Raw genomic sequence first — 17,005 nt, 5'->3', positions numbered from 1 at the left:
CATGAGGGGGTAAAAGGAGAGGAAGATGACCTCCAGGTTCTAGACCGTTCAATTGAATGAATGGTGAGCAATTGCCCGACCTCCTGCCTTGCCTGATAACTGGCACCACTGTACCCTGCTTGGCCTTATCCTGGACTGGCAGAGCAGTTTGTGATTGCAAAGACACCCAAACACTTCTGACTATAAATCAGTTGTTAGCCAAGAAAATTAAGTCATTATCTGCAATATATGAGAAAACAAAGAGGGGGCACGTGCACACACCCACACACACACACACAAAGATGAAGACACAGAGACAGACAGGCAGGCCAACCATGAATGGGCAAACCTGCTTAGAGGGCTGGAGAATTTATGTAGAGTGGGGAATCTGATCCAAGATTGTCAAACTAAGGAATTTTATTGCCTATAATTTTCTGTTTCTTTTTATTTATCTCTTTTTTTTTTTTTCTGTGACATCTTCTTTCTTTCCTGGAGCTTTATTATCCTGGATCATTTTAAAATGAACTTTCTTTCTCCTCTGTCAAAACTTGCCTGCTGTGTGTTCTACTTCTTTAGTGTCAGGTCAGCCTTGTACAGCTAATCTCATACAGGATTTCAGGATTGAGTGGTTTAACTGATGATCCCTCAAAGACCTTTTTTTTTTTTTTTTTTTTTTTTTTTTTGCAGATAGAGTCTTGCTCTGTCGCCCAGGCTGAAGTACAATGGTGCAGTCTCAGCTCACTTGCAATCTCCGCCCCAGGGTTCTAGCAGTTCTCCTACCTCAGCCTCCTGAGTAGCTGGGATTACAGGTGCCCGCCACCATGCCCAGCTAATTTTTTTTGTATTTTTAGGACAGACGGGGTTTCACCATGTTGGCCAGGCTGGTCTTGAACTCCTGACCTCTGGTGATCCACCTGCCTCGGCCTCCCAAAGTGCTAGGATTATAGGCGAGAGCCACTGCGCCAGGCCAAATATTTTTTTTTTCATTCTAAACAAATCTTTAAATGTTAAAGAGTGAATAATTGATGCCTGTCAAGCTTCGCCTCAGCAGAGGAAATGATATTGGTAGATGTTTCCCTGTTAGGTAAAGTTGATCAGGAGAGCTTTCCCATAAAAAGAAAGAAAGGAAAAGTTATTTATTTCCACCATCCACAAAATCAATAATACATTCTTCTTATAGAAAACTTAGCACGTAAGCTGGATGTTGTGGCACATACCTGTAGTCCCAGAGACTCCAGAGGCTGAGTCAGGACGATGGCTTGAGCCCAGGAGTTTTGGTGGTGGTGGTGTTTTGTCATATTTTATAGTTTATAAGGAGGTAACTGCTTCCAGGCATATAAGCCCCACATGATGTTTAAAATCAGAGCCTGAGGTTGAATCCTACCTTGTCTTTCTCCTCCTTGGCTGGTATGCACGTGCTCAGGTGTCTTCTCAGAAGGCCAGGAGTAGAAGGCCACTTCTCAGGAGTAGTGGTGCTCCATTGTGCTGATGAGGTCACTCTGGTCCTCCAGGAGCTCCAGAAGTTGCTGCAACATAGCCCTACCTAGAACTGGGCAGATGCTCAGGGTGAGCGCAGGCCAAGATGTGCAGGAAGCGGCAGCCCTTCTTCGGGTGATTTGGTTTCTGGTAGTCTTCCTGAATTATCCAGTGGATTTTCCTATACAGGTCTTTGTCTTTTCTGGTTACACAGCATAGGTTATCAAAACCACCATCTTTCTGGAAAACGAGTCCTTTTTCCTGCAGCTGTTGAATAGCATTTTAAAATATGCTATAAATTGCCTTGAAAGTGATATCCTTCTTAAAATTTCCTTGTTCAGAGCAGGCACTGTCAGTAACAGGCTAGTTAGCAAGGGACGGCAAAGGCTCCATCATTTCCAACTCCTGCTGGTCAAAGGTCTGCACTCTGTTCTTCATGGGGAATTCTTTGGCTTTTTCACTCAGCAAACACATGAGACTAGTGAAGGCCAGGACACCTGGATTGCTTAGTGCTTCTTCTTTCTCTAAGTCTGGGCAATGGAAAGGCTTGGTCTAAACTTTCCTGTAGATTAATGGGCAGCTCAAACACCCTTGCAATTTGAATGTTCCACACTGGATCGTCCACTTTATAATAAGCAGTGGCATACATTTCTCACTCTTCTCTGCATGTGTAGACATAGCCTCTGATTCAGAACATGTCCCCAGTTTCAATTTTTGTTCTCTGCTCAATGGTGTCTTGAAGCTTCTTGAGTATTGAGGTAAAGCTCAGTTCTCTTGCTGCATTTGGAGCAGCGGATGAAAACTTGATATTGCTCAATATTTTCTAGCAGATGCAGTTTATAACTCCAGTGCTGATATAGTTTAGATATGTGTCCCTGCCCAAATATCATGTTGAATTGTAATCCCCAATGTAGGTGGGGCCTGGTAGGAGGTGTTTGGATTATGGGTGCAGATCCCTCATGGCTTGGTGCTGTCTTCATGATAGTGAGTTCTTGCAAGATCTGGTCATTTAAAAGTGTGACCCTTCCCCAGCCACTCTCTCTCCCTTGCTCCTGCTTTCATCCTGTGATATGCCTGCTCCCCATTCACCTTCCACCAACTCTAAGCTTCCTGAGGGTTCCATAGAAGCTGAGCAGATGCCAGCACCATGCTTCCTGCAAAACCTGCAGAACCATGAGCCAATTAAATCTCTTTTCTTTATAAATTACCCAGCCTCGGTTATTTATTTATAGCAATGCCAGAACAGCCTAATACAAATGCTATCTTCTACTCTACAACTGTAGAAAACCTCTCTTTCTCTCACTCCAATGGCAGTTCCCAAGATACACCTGTTTTATTGGTTCCTGTTGCACAAAAATACACCCGGCACCCGTCAGGACTCCTTCAAGACCAGGATATAGACTTAATGTAGAGCTTTGCAAAGGCTAGGAACACGGGATTCAAACTCCACACAAGAGAAAGGGTCTTCTCTTCACACACTGGCTGAATTCAGTTTGCATCAAGAGGCTGGGCTGTGGCTTCCAGCAAATCCTGAAAGGTTCTGCATCACTGTGTGAAGGATCCTGAAACTGCTTTAAACGGGTGGGGTCCAGGGGGGAATGGGCACCTTCCTGGCCATGCATGTGTTGAAGCACAGTGGGTGGGTCTGCCTGGGCAACATAGCGAGACCTTTTCTCAAAAAAAAAATTAAAATTTTTAAAATGCAAATTGAAAAAAACTTTCTATACTTTAAAATAAGCTGATATAATTTTTCTATATTTACTTCCTTTTCTGTTTCTCAGAATAATATTCATAGGTTGAAATAATATGGTTGTGCTCACATGATAACTGCAATTTTATATCTCTCTATTTTCCCTTGGTATTTTAAATAAGATTTCCCTTGTTATCACAGGCTCTTGAAGAATATATTTAATATATTTGTAGTATTATGTAGAAAGTCCTGTTGGGCTTAATTTAGTTTAAATTTCCACAACTGTTAGACAATTATTTTTATAGTTATTTCTAATTTTTCTTGATAAATAACACTGCAGTGAAAATCTTTAAAGAATAGGTTTTAATTTAATTTTCGCTAATACTGTCTGCTCAAAACAAAATTAATATTATCTGAGTCCCTGTTCTGAGATTTCCTCCAAGTCTTTACAAAGTCCTGTACAACAAACATTCTTCTTTCCTTTCTCTTCCTAGGGAAATGTTCCTTATCCTTCATGACCTAGCTCAAATCCAATCATTTGTGACACTTTCCTGCGTCATCTAAGACTTCCTAATAACTGCCTTCTGTGGGTTCACACAGAACTTTGGCTACAAATCACAGCATCGCATTGAGGTGACCTGGCTCAAAACTTACTTCCTTGGAGGGCCCCATGATGTCCCTGCCAAAGCTAGATCAGTCCCTTTGTTAAATGTTCTGGTGGTGGCTCTAGAATTATCCTTCATAGCATATATTATAATTATAGTTAAATGATGAATTGGGTAATTATTTCTTCATGCCTGCCTCCTTCATTGGAATATAAGTACACTGTTTCAATATTCTCATGCTCTGCCCTCAGAGCATTACAACTAGTTGGTGCTCAGGAAATGTCTATTCACTAAATGAATGGAAGGATGGATAAATGATCTTCCAAAAATATTTTAAACATAAAAAGCATCTAGAGAGGAATACAATATGAAGAAAGAGTCCTCTTTACTCAGAGAAATGTTTCCATTTGCTCATAATCTACACCAGTTTTATAGTCAACATGCATTGTGGGATTATTATAAGCCAAGTGCTGTGCTAACCTTTTTTACTTGCTCTATTTCATTTAAAGATAATATTGGTCTTAGGAGACGCATACCACTAAGCCCTTCTCTTTATTTTGCGATGAAAAACTGGAGGCTCAGAGAGACTACATAATTGCCTATGGTCACACAAATAGTAAGTGGTGGAGGTAGAATTTGTCTGACTTGAATTTAAGTTCTCAGCCATTGCCTTTAGTCTATTTGGGCTGCTATAACAAATGCCATAAACCACGTGGCTTATAAACAACGGAAATGTGTTTCTCACAGTTCTGGAGGCTGGATGTCAGAAATCATGGTGCCAGCATGGTCAGATTCTAGTGAGGAATATCTTCCAGACTGCAGATGACTGCCTTCTTGCATCTTCACATGGTGGAAAGAGAGCTAGGGAACTCTCTGGGGTCCCTTTTATAAGTGCACTAATCCCATTAATGAGGGCTCCACCTTGACAACCTAATTGCCTTCCAAAGGCTCCACTTCCTAGCATCATCACATTGGGAGTTAGGATTTCAACATATGAATTTTAGAAAGACACAAGCATTCAGTTCACTGCAGCCACTATGTGATATCTTCTGGAATGTTCTGTCTTAACACTGAACCAGAATTTCTTTCTGGATAACCTCTCATTCAGTGCAGTTGGGTCTCTACAGCCATGGAGAACAGGCTAGGTTCTTTTCACCATAGCTGTCGTCAGTACACAAAGACTCATCCTCTGCCCAAAAAATCCCACTCCAGGTTTAATCATTCCCAATTCCTCCAGCCATTCCACTTGGGGCTAGAACGTTAAGTTTTCTGAACTTTGTTTGGCGCTTTTATTTTCACTTGAGTAATTTACCTTTCCCTTGGAGAATTAGTCAGTTCCTACATCTGAAAGAGGAAAGGGTGAATAGCAGCAAAAAGAATTAAAAAAAAAAAAAACCAACAACAAATGTGTTGTGATCTCTTCTTCACTGAAGAGACGTGACATAGCACAATGATTGAGCCCATTAACTCTGGAGACAGACTGTTTAGGTTCAAATCCTGGCTCTACCACCTACTGGCCACATGAGCTTGAACAATTACATAAATTCTAAATCAGCTCAATTGAACTCCTGGACTGCTGAGTGCACCATGGCTAACAGAGATTGAGTACCACCCTCCTGGCCATCTTCTTACAGCCAAGAAAGGCTTCTACCTCCTGACACCCTAGAGATATTTGCTGAGCACTTCCTAGGCTCCTGCTGTTATAAGCATTTTGCCTGCAGGAACTCATTTTGTCCACACAGCAACCCTATGAAGTGGATCCTCTTATTATCCCCACTGCACAGATGTAGTAAAGGTCCTGGGAAATTGTCATGTCCAGGCTGCCTCAGCTGATAAGTGGAGGAGCAGGTAGTCTAGCTGCAGAGGCTGTGCTCCTAACCACTCTGTCCTGCTGCCTCAACTTTATAAACCCATCTTTAGGGACCTTCACAATCTGCACGCTTGAACAATTCACCTCATATTCTTCCACTCTGAGCGATTTGACTCCTCTGACAAACTCTTATCTCCTGGACAGTCTTTGCCATCCTTGCCTGCCCTCTCTTATGAGGGTTATTAAAATTGGAGCATGGCTTATGGTGATTGATGGCCCAGAGGCTGATCATTCACTACCTCTCCTGGCTCATGGTAAATATTTACTTTTTGTTACAGAGGAACAATGAGGTTTCATACAGGAGATGGATGTTGAGTGTATATATGATATTATGCTTGTCTGACTCCTTTGAATACCCAACTCTCATTTCCCTGGCTTATTCCGGGAGGGGAGGAGGTGCCACAAGGTGAGCTGTTTGACTTTTCAGAGGGGGCTCAGGAGGTTTGCAAGCTGGATGGATTTCTTTTTTTCTTACTGAAGGGCTAGAAACATAGTCTCTCTCAGTAATTTAAGATCCAGCCAGGAGTCATCAGTAACAAAAGTATCAACGGTTGCATTATTTACCTAATATTGTTCCTTAAACTGACTCACATTTTAAACACAGATACATAATTTAGCCTTGCCCTAAGCAATAATGTCCCTCAAGTCATGGATGTGATATGCTAATTTCACTAACGCATATTGCTGTATGTATCTAACTGTTGAAATGCAAAATGCTTTTTCTTGTCCTTGTGAATGTGTCTCATTAGGACTAGGCAATGGGTGACTTGTGTGCCGCTCTCAGCCCTGGCACCTCCTCGCTCGGTAATTCTTTACAGGTCGCAGCTCTTTTCTGCACCTCCATCTCGCCATCTACAAAAGAGCAGGCTCTTAGCACTCCATCTTTCTACTCTTTGTTTTCTCTTTCCAGCTCCAGGTAATGTTTATAACAGGAACATAAGAGTTCATATAGGCGGACAGGTTAATCTAAAAATTTTTCTCACTTACAGAAAGGCAGTTTCCAATCTTTACCTTGGAAGTAGGTTGGTAGTTCTTGTCATTCATCTATTATTGCTACTCAGAGAAATACGTGAGGAGAGATGAAGCAACTGAAAGGTCCTGTAATATAGTTAGAATAGAGTCTGAGAGGTGGATGGAGGGGGGAAAGAGACAGAACAGGAGTGGGCAAGCTATTGAATTGCAAATCCTGCTTTCTAAGGACATTCCCCAAACTTTTAGCTGATGCGTCTCCTAGTTTTCACCTCCCCTCTTGTCCTCTTCCTCTTTTTCAGCTCTTCTCCACCCTTTCTCTCTCTCTCTTCTGTCTTTGGACCTCCTTTCCCTTCCTCTCTCCTTTCCCTTCCTTTGTTTCACCACTAATTTTCTATTACATGTGGCAACATGAAAACATGTGTTTCTGTTTCTACAGATTCAGACAATAAGCCTGGTATTATTTTAGAAAATACAATTTCTGAGAAAAACTTAAATATATATATATATATATACACATGTATATATATATACACGTATATATGTATATATGTGTATACATATATACACATACTCTCTTGAGCCAAATATATATATGTATATATATACACGTATATATACATATATGTATATATATACACGTATATATACATATATGTATATATATACACGTATATATACATATATGTATATATATACACGTATATATACATATATGTATATATATACACGTATATATACATATATGTATGTATACACGTATATATACATATATGTATGTGTATACACGTATATATACATATATGTATGTGTATACACGTATATATACATATATGTGTGTATACACGTATATATACATATATGTGTGTATACACGTATATATACATATATGTGTGTATACACGTATATATACATATATGTGTGTATACACGTATATATACATATATGTGTGTATACACGTATATATACATATATGTGTGTATACACGTATATATACATATATGTGTGTATACACGTATATATACACATATGTATATATATACACATGTGTATATATGTGTGTGTATATATATGTGTATATATGTTTATATATGTATATATGTGTATATATGTATATATGTATATATGTATATATGTATATATGTATATATGTATATATGTATGTATATGTATATATGTGTATATATGTATATATGTATATATGTATATATGTGTATATATATGTATATATGTATATATGTGTATATGTATATATGTATATATATGTATATATATATGTGTATATATATGTATATATGTATATATGTGTATATATGTGTATATATATGTATATATATGTGTATATATGTATATATGTATATATATGTGTATATATGTATATATATGTATATATATGTGTATATATGTATATATATGTATATATATGTGTATATATGTATATATATGTATATATATATGTGTATATATATATACACACATATATATATATATTTGGCTCAAGAGAACTTTGGCAAGAGGAAGGATGTTTTTGACCCTGGGTACTCCTGTCTCCTTCCCCCTGCCTGTCCTCTGCTTTCCCTCTGGTCCTTACAGCACGGGCTCTGGGGCACCAGGGACAAAGCTTACCTGTTCTCTCTCCTGCTGCTATATCACAGCTGAAAGGACCTGAGGTCATCTCAGCTAAGCCTCTTATTTTTCATGTGGGGCAACTGAGGTTCAGAGAGGAGAAGGACCTGCCTTGGCCTACCATAGTTTAGTTTGGAGGCAGGAATGGGGCTAGAATCTCGATCTTGAGACTCCTGCACCAGGTTCTTGCTACTCTGTGGCTTTTGCCAAGTGATTCCTGCTGTCCTGGATCACTCTGTCCTGACAGATCCTTGTTAGAACCACGTTTTCATACAACCTAATAACAACTGGTCATTCTCCTTCCAAGCACTCTCACTCTCGTATTTAGTTAATTCCTTCTTTACAGATTGTGGCTCATGCCTGCCTTTCCTTATTTTAAGTGCCATGAGGGCAGGGATAACTTTTTTAATCCCAGTTCCTATAGTAATAATAACAGTAAACACTTAGTTATTGTATTAGTTAGGCACCTATCTTGGGCCAGGCTGTGATCTGAACACTCCATGTGTTTAACTTATTAACAACCCCATGAGACAGGTGCTGTGGTTATCATCTTCATTTTACAAATAGGAAAATAATATGCGAAGAGGTTAATTAATTTTCCAAATTTTTCACACTGCTAAGTGGCAGAATGGGGGTTCGAACTCCCGCAGCCTCATTCCAGAGGACCTCCCTCCCCTCCACACTATACTGCCTGTCACACAGCAGATACTCAACAAATACATATTGATTCAGTGCTTTATTTTGACTGTGCTTTTCAGGGAATACCCTACTTTCCAATGTGAGTAAAGACCTGATGTTTTGAAACTCTCAGGGAGCAGGAAGGAAATAAATTTATTTTGGAATCAGGGTTCATAAACTTTAGTGTGCTTGTGATTTTTTAGGATGCTTGTTAATGTAGATTCCTTGGCCTTGTCTGGGACCTTTTCTTACACAAATCTCTGGTAGTGGGGCCTGGGAATTTGAATTGTTAGCTGCCATCCAGGTGATGCCAGTGCAGGTAGCCTGGAGATGACAGTTTGGCAAACACTGCTTTAAAAGTCCTTCATTAAATATGTCCATCTGAGCAGTGGTACGCCACTCACTGGAGATCTGAAACTGGTGCAACAACATCTATCTTTTCTGCTTCCCTTACCTAGGGAGTGGGTTTTAGCTCATTAAGTAACAGTTCATGAGACTTCTAGTGGGCTGGGGGCAAAACCAACAGAGGAAGCAGCATCTGTTAAATGACTGCTACTGAACCAGGAGCTACTTTGCGCTAGAGGGCATCATTAGCCCTCCTTTTGATGCCAGATGCTCAGCAGCCATGGGGGGCTTCTCCTCTCAGGAGCACTTCAGTATGGGGTCTGGTGGTGAGAGGGCTCACTGGTGTTTTGAGATCCATAAAGTGATTTCATTTGACCTAGGAGAGGAGACATCAGTGAGATAAGACAGGATGATAGGGACCTGCTCTTTCACATTTGGACACTATGGTTTTTGATGCACTGCCTTAGAACACAGAACTCTTCTCCTGGCTAAGGAGAGGCTCATGCCCAAGGAGGGAGAAAGCCATTGGAATAGGTGGCTTGTTACATGTTCACATGAGTGGTCCTGTTGTTTTACTTCTACAGATATTCTCTGCTCTCTGTGGATACCATTTACAGAAAACTTATAACTGCTCTCCTGTTTCTCTTATTTCTTGTAACAATTTCCTCATCCACTTACCTTCCTTCGCCTTGGCCATGAAGCACTTGCTGAGCACCTCCTTTGTTGTAGGCACTGTGTGAGGCACTGGGGACTTGGTGTCCACGACAAAGTGCTGCTCTCATGGAGTTTCCACTGCAGTGCAGGCTTAGAGTTCTTCCTGTTTCCTGTTACCCTGATTCCCAGTCTCTTCCCTGTAACTGCCAAATACTTCATTGTCTCATTCTTTTCTTATCCAAGATAAACAAGCATGTATCCTACTCTCTAACTCAGACGTGTGTGTGTGTGTGTGTGTGTGTATGTAATATATAGGTACATACACATACCTGTATATAGACACATATGTACATATAAATACATGTATGCATATACACACCTACATATACATATATCTTTAGCAAGCAAATGTTGACTCTCAAAGGTCAGGGTCATCATTTTATTATTATCTCAACCAATATTTTTGGGTGCCTACTATGTGCTAGTCACTATGTGAGTGAAGCCAGACTCTGTTTTGAGGCTCAAGGAATCCCTTCCCAGTTCTTCTGAGGGGGGCTACATCCCTGCTTTTCAGAGCAGAAAGAAAGAGAAGGGACTTTCAGGCAGCTGTTTGTTTCTCTTTATTTGCGTCATTTATTAGAAAGAGTCATGGGACAAGAAAAGGTCCCATTTTGTTCACAACTAAAAAAACAGATTATTAACCCTACTGGAAAATCACGTTCTATGTATACGTAATTAACCTGTTTCCTGTTCAGAGGATCCTAAAACCCAACAACGCAAACCCCAGATACCATCTTGATACAGATGTGGATGCTTTCACCCCATCCTCGGAAGTCCCCAGCTATAAAACACTGCATTTTGTGAAATTTATTGGCAACAAATTAGCTTAGATTTATTGCAGATTATTGATTTCAGCATTCAAAGGTTAATGAAGTTTGTGTCTTCATTCAGCACTTCTGCTTTGGGGAGAATAATGAGATTGCCTGAAGACACAAACCATTCAATTAAAACAAACAGATGACGATAACGTGCATCTTGGCTGTATTCTGATACTTTTTTCCTCCCCCTTCTCTTTGCTTTTCTTTCTCAACATATTCTAATTACTCACTTGATTTTTATTTTCACATGTGAGGAGATGATTCAGGTGATCCCAGGCTGCACTGTTACAAATTATAGGTAATTTCTTCCTGGACCCTATGTAGGGAAAGGGAGTTCACCTACACAGTCTATCAAGGGTTCTTTCTTCTGATACACCTACAGACATCTCTGCATCTCCATGATAGAAATGTAAACTGATTAATGCTCAATTAGAAACCCTAGACCAACAGAAAGATGCAACTGCACTGTGATAAGTGGGAGGCTGGAGGAGATGGAAGAGGTATTGCATTTCCAGAGAGTGGCTAGCAACGGACTTTTGGCTGGGCTTAGGTAACTTCAAACAATTGTTTCTCTTTGACCACTACAGATTTTCTGGCTTCATAATCTATTTATGAACAGTTTTGCTTCCGTTTTCATTATGTGTGCTGACACAGACTTTCCATAGAGCACAGACTTTACCAAGTTTATTAATTTAATTCTAGATAAAATGATAAAGCATCCCGAGAGCTTGGGGTCTGCGTTCTTCAAGGTCTTTGTGAAGAATGCCACAGCCTGGATTCATGAAGGATAGTTTCTCTCCTCTCTGTATCTGGCTCAAAGCCTTATTAAAACACAAGCCTGGCTCTCTAGTGAAGAGCCACCCTGGATGCCACTGGAAATTATTTTCTCAACAGTAACTTTATGTCTATCCAAAGACAAATTACATTTTTGCTCAGGCATTCCTTTAATAGCTTCTCTTTGGTTTAATTTTTACGGGGGCACAGATGGAAGACAAGTTACTGGACCAAATTTATGTTTTAGTCATGGAGTGTTAAGGCTGAGAGGAAGCTTAAAGTTCATTTGGGGCCTCCCTCTTATTTTGCCATCGGGAAAATGAAGTGCAGAAGGGAAATCTCAAATCCAACACTGTGCAAAGCCAGCTCCCTGATTCTTCTGTCCACGAGAAAATGCAGGTGCTTTAGTGCTATGCTGATAAGAACCACCTTGAAAGCGCTGAGGCTGTCTTTACTCCTGGACTGATTCCTTGGAGGCCATAGATTATCCTGTATCTTCTTCCATTGCCTGTCAGCCACAAGCTGTTGCTGTAAAACCACTCAGAATGCATTTTGGTTGTGATGGGAGTGCACTAACTCAGTGAATTTCAGCTGAAATGTAATTCTTGAGAGCATATGCAATTAGCAAAGCTAAAATCTGGAAAATGTTGAAGACCCTGTGGGGTCTCTTAGAACCTCAGACCTTGAGTTAGAAGACATCCTAGAAGTAATCTAGCCTGGCTCACAATTTAGTGTACTTCAATCCTCTTTATAATATAAACCCTTGGACACCAGTGAAGGTACTAAATCCAAGGCCTAAAGCACATTTCTTAAGTTTTTAATATTGGACGACTTTCTGCAATGCTATTCCTTTCCCAAGATTTTTCATGCTATCTATCCCTGAAGTAGCATTCAGGATCCAGGCTTGTTACTAATGGAGCTTACACAAATGTAACATGGTCTCCAAAACTTTGCCCTCTTTGCATGAACATTAAGTAATGCCTTAAAGAAACTTTTGGTATGACCTCTTTGCTAGCCATGTGGCCGTTCTTGCCAATCAGAGATTTCTGCATTTCTAATGGAAGCCAAGAAAGAAAAGACCCAGAAAGATATGACCCCCATGTCCTTGAAGAGACAGTTGAGAAATATGACAGTGATGGTACAATTTTCTAAAGCTAAATGCAGTGATGTTAGAAACTCTTAAAATAAGTATTTTGCATTGATGATACAAAGAGATAAATCCCACAGGAGAGTATCATAGGTAATATTATGCATTGGAAGGGCATGCACATCCAGCTAGTGGGAATGATGCTGGTGCAAAGCTCTCAGCTGTCAACCCTTCCAGGAATTGAAGAGATCCATCTTGTCCAAGGTTATGTCCACTTCTTGGGGATGAAGGTCATCCAACAACTAGTTCATATGGGGTATAAAACTTTGGCCCTCTACCTCCAACCTGTACAACTCTGAAGAATCATGCCAGCACCAGAACTTCTTGTGGGGTCAACTGCGAATTTTACTGGGACTGCATCACAGCCCAAATTTCTTGCTTTAAACAATCCTGCTTCCTTTCCTTCCCTTCCACAGGTGTTGACCCCAAGGAACCATCTTACTTAATCTTTTGCATACTGTCTTGTCAGCATCTGCTTTTCAGGAAACCCAGCCTGCAACAGAGACAGCATCCTTTAGGATCACTATAGAATAGGCATCAGCAAATTCTGATAGGAATAATCTACTTCACTGCCTGTTTTTGTAAATAAAGTTTTATTGGAACACAGCCACATTTATTCATGTGTATACTGTCTATGGCTGCCTTCCTACCACAGAGATCATATGAGTATGGTCCACAAAGTAAAAAATGTTTATTATCTTGACCCTTCGCAGAATTAGTTTACTGATCTCTGCTAGAGAATCCTGGGTAAAACAAATATCAGATGATAGAGAAATCTAGGACAAGAACCTCTCAGAACATTATGTATTCTAAATGGAATTTTAAGCATCTGTTTTACCAAATAATATTTGATCTGTTTCTCTCTAGTCATATTCACGTCCACACTTTTCTCTGACTCTTTACTGGGCTGATATGGAGAAAATGAAGGACATTAATTTCTGATCTTAAGTTTGGGTTTTGACATAATAAAATGGCTGGCTTTCTACTGTGCTTTAGAGCTTATGAAAGCATTTTTGCATATTCATTCTCATTTATCTTGAGTTAGACAGGCAGGGTTCACCAGTTCCCCTTGACTGATAAAGAAACTGAGGTTCAAAAAAGTTAAGTTATTGCCTATGATCGTGCAGTTGCTTTTAAAGCCTGGACGTTTTGTTTCATATTTTAGTTATTTTTCCATTTGTTATCAAAGTAATAAGCAGTGAGGAGGCTAAAGGTGATTTTCTGAAGGAGAAAAATTTATCTTTTCTCAATTCTTGTTTATATATTAATTCATCAAACATTTATTGAACAGCACTGACTCAGTCAATATGTTCAAAGATTGGTATCTTGAAAAGGTTCTACAGATGATTCTAATGCACTTCCTTGGCTGGGGATTGCAGGGCCATGCTGTGATTGTTAATGTCTAAAGTTATTAGGTGGTGCAAAAGTAATTATGGTTTTTGCAATTAAAAAAAATGCATAAACTGCAATTACTTTTGCACCAACCTAATAGTATGTTTGAGTAGGGCTTGCATTTATGAGGAGACACTTTTAACACCAGAGAATAATACCTTCTTGCTTTTCTTCTTTTGATTATCAATCCAAAAATCAATTATGAAGTGCCCTTCAGGTATCAGGCACTGTATGAGAAAATGGAGATAAATGATAAACTAAGAATGGTTCTCGCCTTATGGAGCTCCCAACCTATATGGAAGAGAGACTATTAAGCAAGTCATAACCATAAGAGGGTCAGGTATTGGATAGGGGCAGTAAAGGGTGCTTTTGATGGGCCTACCTGTCATAGGTGGGATCTGGGAGAGAACATTTAAATGCAAGCCAAAGTATGAGTAATAGTTACCCATGTGGAGAGGCAGAAGTATGTGCTAGGTAGAGAGAATAGGATATTCAAAGGTTCAGGGATGAGAGAGAATATGATATAGTGGTAAAACTGACTGAATTTTATTCCAGCTGAAGTATAGAATGGAGGGGAAGATTGGTGAGAGATGAAGCTGAAGACACACAACAGATAGGTGCAGTTTCTGAGCTATTGCCTGCAAGCCACAGCAAAGAATTTTATCCTTATTCAAAGGGCATCAGGGAGACATTTAAGGGGTTTAAATGGTAGAACAGCACTTATTTTTCCAAAAAAAAAAAAAAAACAGCTGTTAGCTAAGTCCAAGGTAGCTGTTTTCCACGGACGAGTCAATGAGACATAGAGACTGATTAAGGAAGCCAAGGTTAGAGTCACCATCTGTGTTTGCAAGCTAAAGTGGAGCTCTACACTTTCCAAGTGCAATGCATTTTCTTTCATGACCTCTAGACCATTTCAGTACCCGCGGTCAGAAAAAATTCAAGCCCTGCCTGCTCTGCCATTGTCAGTCTCACTTTTGTAAACACCATAGACCTATTTTCAGTGGCTTTCCTCCTTTGTCTCAGAGACACAAGTGAAAGGGCATTCTGCTATCTAGGACTTCTCTCTGTTTATCAGCCTTTTGATTAAAGTCATTCGGAGGCCCTTTTCTTTGAACGAAAAGGATCTTCCTTGAAGGGGCAAGAGTGAGTCATTTCTGTTGAATTCATGTATTACTTAGGCAGAATGCAATGTTCTACCGAAATTACACCTGATTACAGACCATCACACCACTGCCCAGGGAACCCATTCCTCCCTTGGTAATGGGCCTTAAGGTTGTCTGTCCTCAGAAAGCAACAGGCAGCTGAAGAGAAGGGCAGATTTATACTTGATGCTGAAAATCTCAGTTGAATAGGTTCAACATCCTAAATTACTTATGAGCCTGCAGGCATGACTCAGGGAGAGGCTACAGATTTGGGAGTTCATCAGTGCCCTCCACTTTTCATCAAATGAAAGGGTAAAAAATTGTTTCTCATATTGGAGAGGTAATGTTTCTTTTCTGAGCTTTTACTTATTTTCCTTATTCTCCTTAGATCTTGCAAGACAAATATATAAATGATGGACAGGAAAGTTTTACATTATAAACCATCTAGTGAAATAACGTGAGATGAGAAAGCCTTAGGGAAGGTTTCGAAAGATCCTTAATTTCTATGTGTTTGACGATCTCCCTGTTGCCTTTCTGTTATTCATTTCCAGTTTGATTTCACTATGGTAGAGAACATACTCCATATGATTTCAATTCCTTCATAGTTGTTAATGTTTGTTTTGTGGCCCAGGATGTGGTCTATGTTGGTGATTGTTCCACAGTCACATGAAAAGAATGTGTATTCTATTGTTGCTGAGTGGGATGATCTACATATGTCAAGTACATCTTGCCGGTTGATAGTGTTGTTGAATTCTTTTATATCATTGTTGATTTTCTAATACTTCTATTAATTGTTGAGAGTGGGATGTGTAAGTTCCCAGCTATAATTATGGATCTGTCTATTTTTCTCCAGTGCTTGTCAGTTTTTGCTTCACATTTTTTGCATCTCTGTTGTTTGGTATATCCACAGTTAGGATTGCTGTCTTCTTAGTGGAATGACCTTTTAATTATTATGTAAGGTCCCTCTCTATCTCTTGTAATTTTCTATGCCTTTAAGTCTACTTTGTCTTATATTAAAAGTCATCCCACCTTTTAAAAAAGTTGTTTGCACAATATATGTCTTTTTCACCCTTTTATTTTCAACCACCTATGTCATTATGTTTGAAGTAAGTTCCTTGTAGACAGTGTAATTAGGTCATGTTTTTTTGGCAATCTCTGCCTTTCAGTTGGTATATTTAGACCACTTACAGTTAAAGTAATTATTGGTATATTAGGGTGTCAGTCTGCCATTTTATTTATTCTCTGTTTGTTTTCTGTGTCTTTTTTCTCTGTTTATCTTTTCTTACTTTCCTGTGGATTATTTTACATAGTACTGAAAGCTCTTCCCAGTGGAATAAGGCAAGAAAAAGGAATAAATGGCATACAAACTGATAAGGAAGAAACAAAACTGACTTTGCAGATGACATAATTGTGATAAAGGCTGGAAGGGATGTATTACTCAATAATTGCTGGTAAGAATATAAAATGACATAGTACTATATTTTGATTTTAATGTTAGTTACCAACGCTGCATATCAGAAAAAATTACATGAAACTATGCACACACACATACACACACACAATGTGCATGTATCTGAATAAGGTCTGTGAATTATACCGACATCAATTACCTGGTTTTGTTATTATACTATAGTTATACAAGATGCTAACACTGAGGGGAGCTTTGTAAAAGGTACACTGGACCTTCCCGTACATTTCTTTGCAATTTCCTGTGAATCTATAATTAAAAATGTAAAAGTTAAATACCAAATATAATAAAAAGTTTAAAAGGTATTTAGCT

At 39.3% G+C, this 17,005-nt stretch overlaps 1 long non-coding RNA gene and 1 pseudogene across 2 annotated transcripts in view; both read right to left on the bottom strand.

Moving 5' to 3' along the window:
* Positions 1-1,439: 1,439 nt before the first annotated feature.
* Positions 1,440-6,464, bottom strand: LOC101125564 (CST complex subunit STN1-like; annotated as a pseudogene).
* Positions 6,465-8,932: 2,468 nt separating this feature from the next.
* Positions 8,933-17,005, bottom strand: part of LOC134758465 (uncharacterized) — an 80,069-nt gene continuing 71,996 nt past the window's right edge. The window contains exons 1-2 of one of the 2 annotated variants that reach the window (XR_010133681.1): positions 11,001-13,174; positions 8,933-9,614 (exon numbers count right to left, since the gene is read on the bottom strand). This is a non-coding gene — a long non-coding RNA (uncharacterized lncRNA). Of the gene's footprint in view, positions 9,615-11,000; positions 13,175-17,005 lie in introns of those variants that run through there. The other variant, XR_010133680.1, reaches the window with a different exon arrangement.

This window comes from Gorilla gorilla, chromosome 4 (assembly GCF_029281585.2).
Source record: "Gorilla gorilla gorilla isolate KB3781 chromosome 4, NHGRI_mGorGor1-v2.1_pri, whole genome shotgun sequence".
In the NCBI taxonomy this organism is placed as follows: domain Eukaryota; kingdom Metazoa; phylum Chordata; class Mammalia; order Primates; family Hominidae; genus Gorilla; species Gorilla gorilla.
The sequence above is the reverse complement of the archived record's forward strand: the minus strand, read 5'-3'. Positions and strand labels throughout refer to the sequence as shown.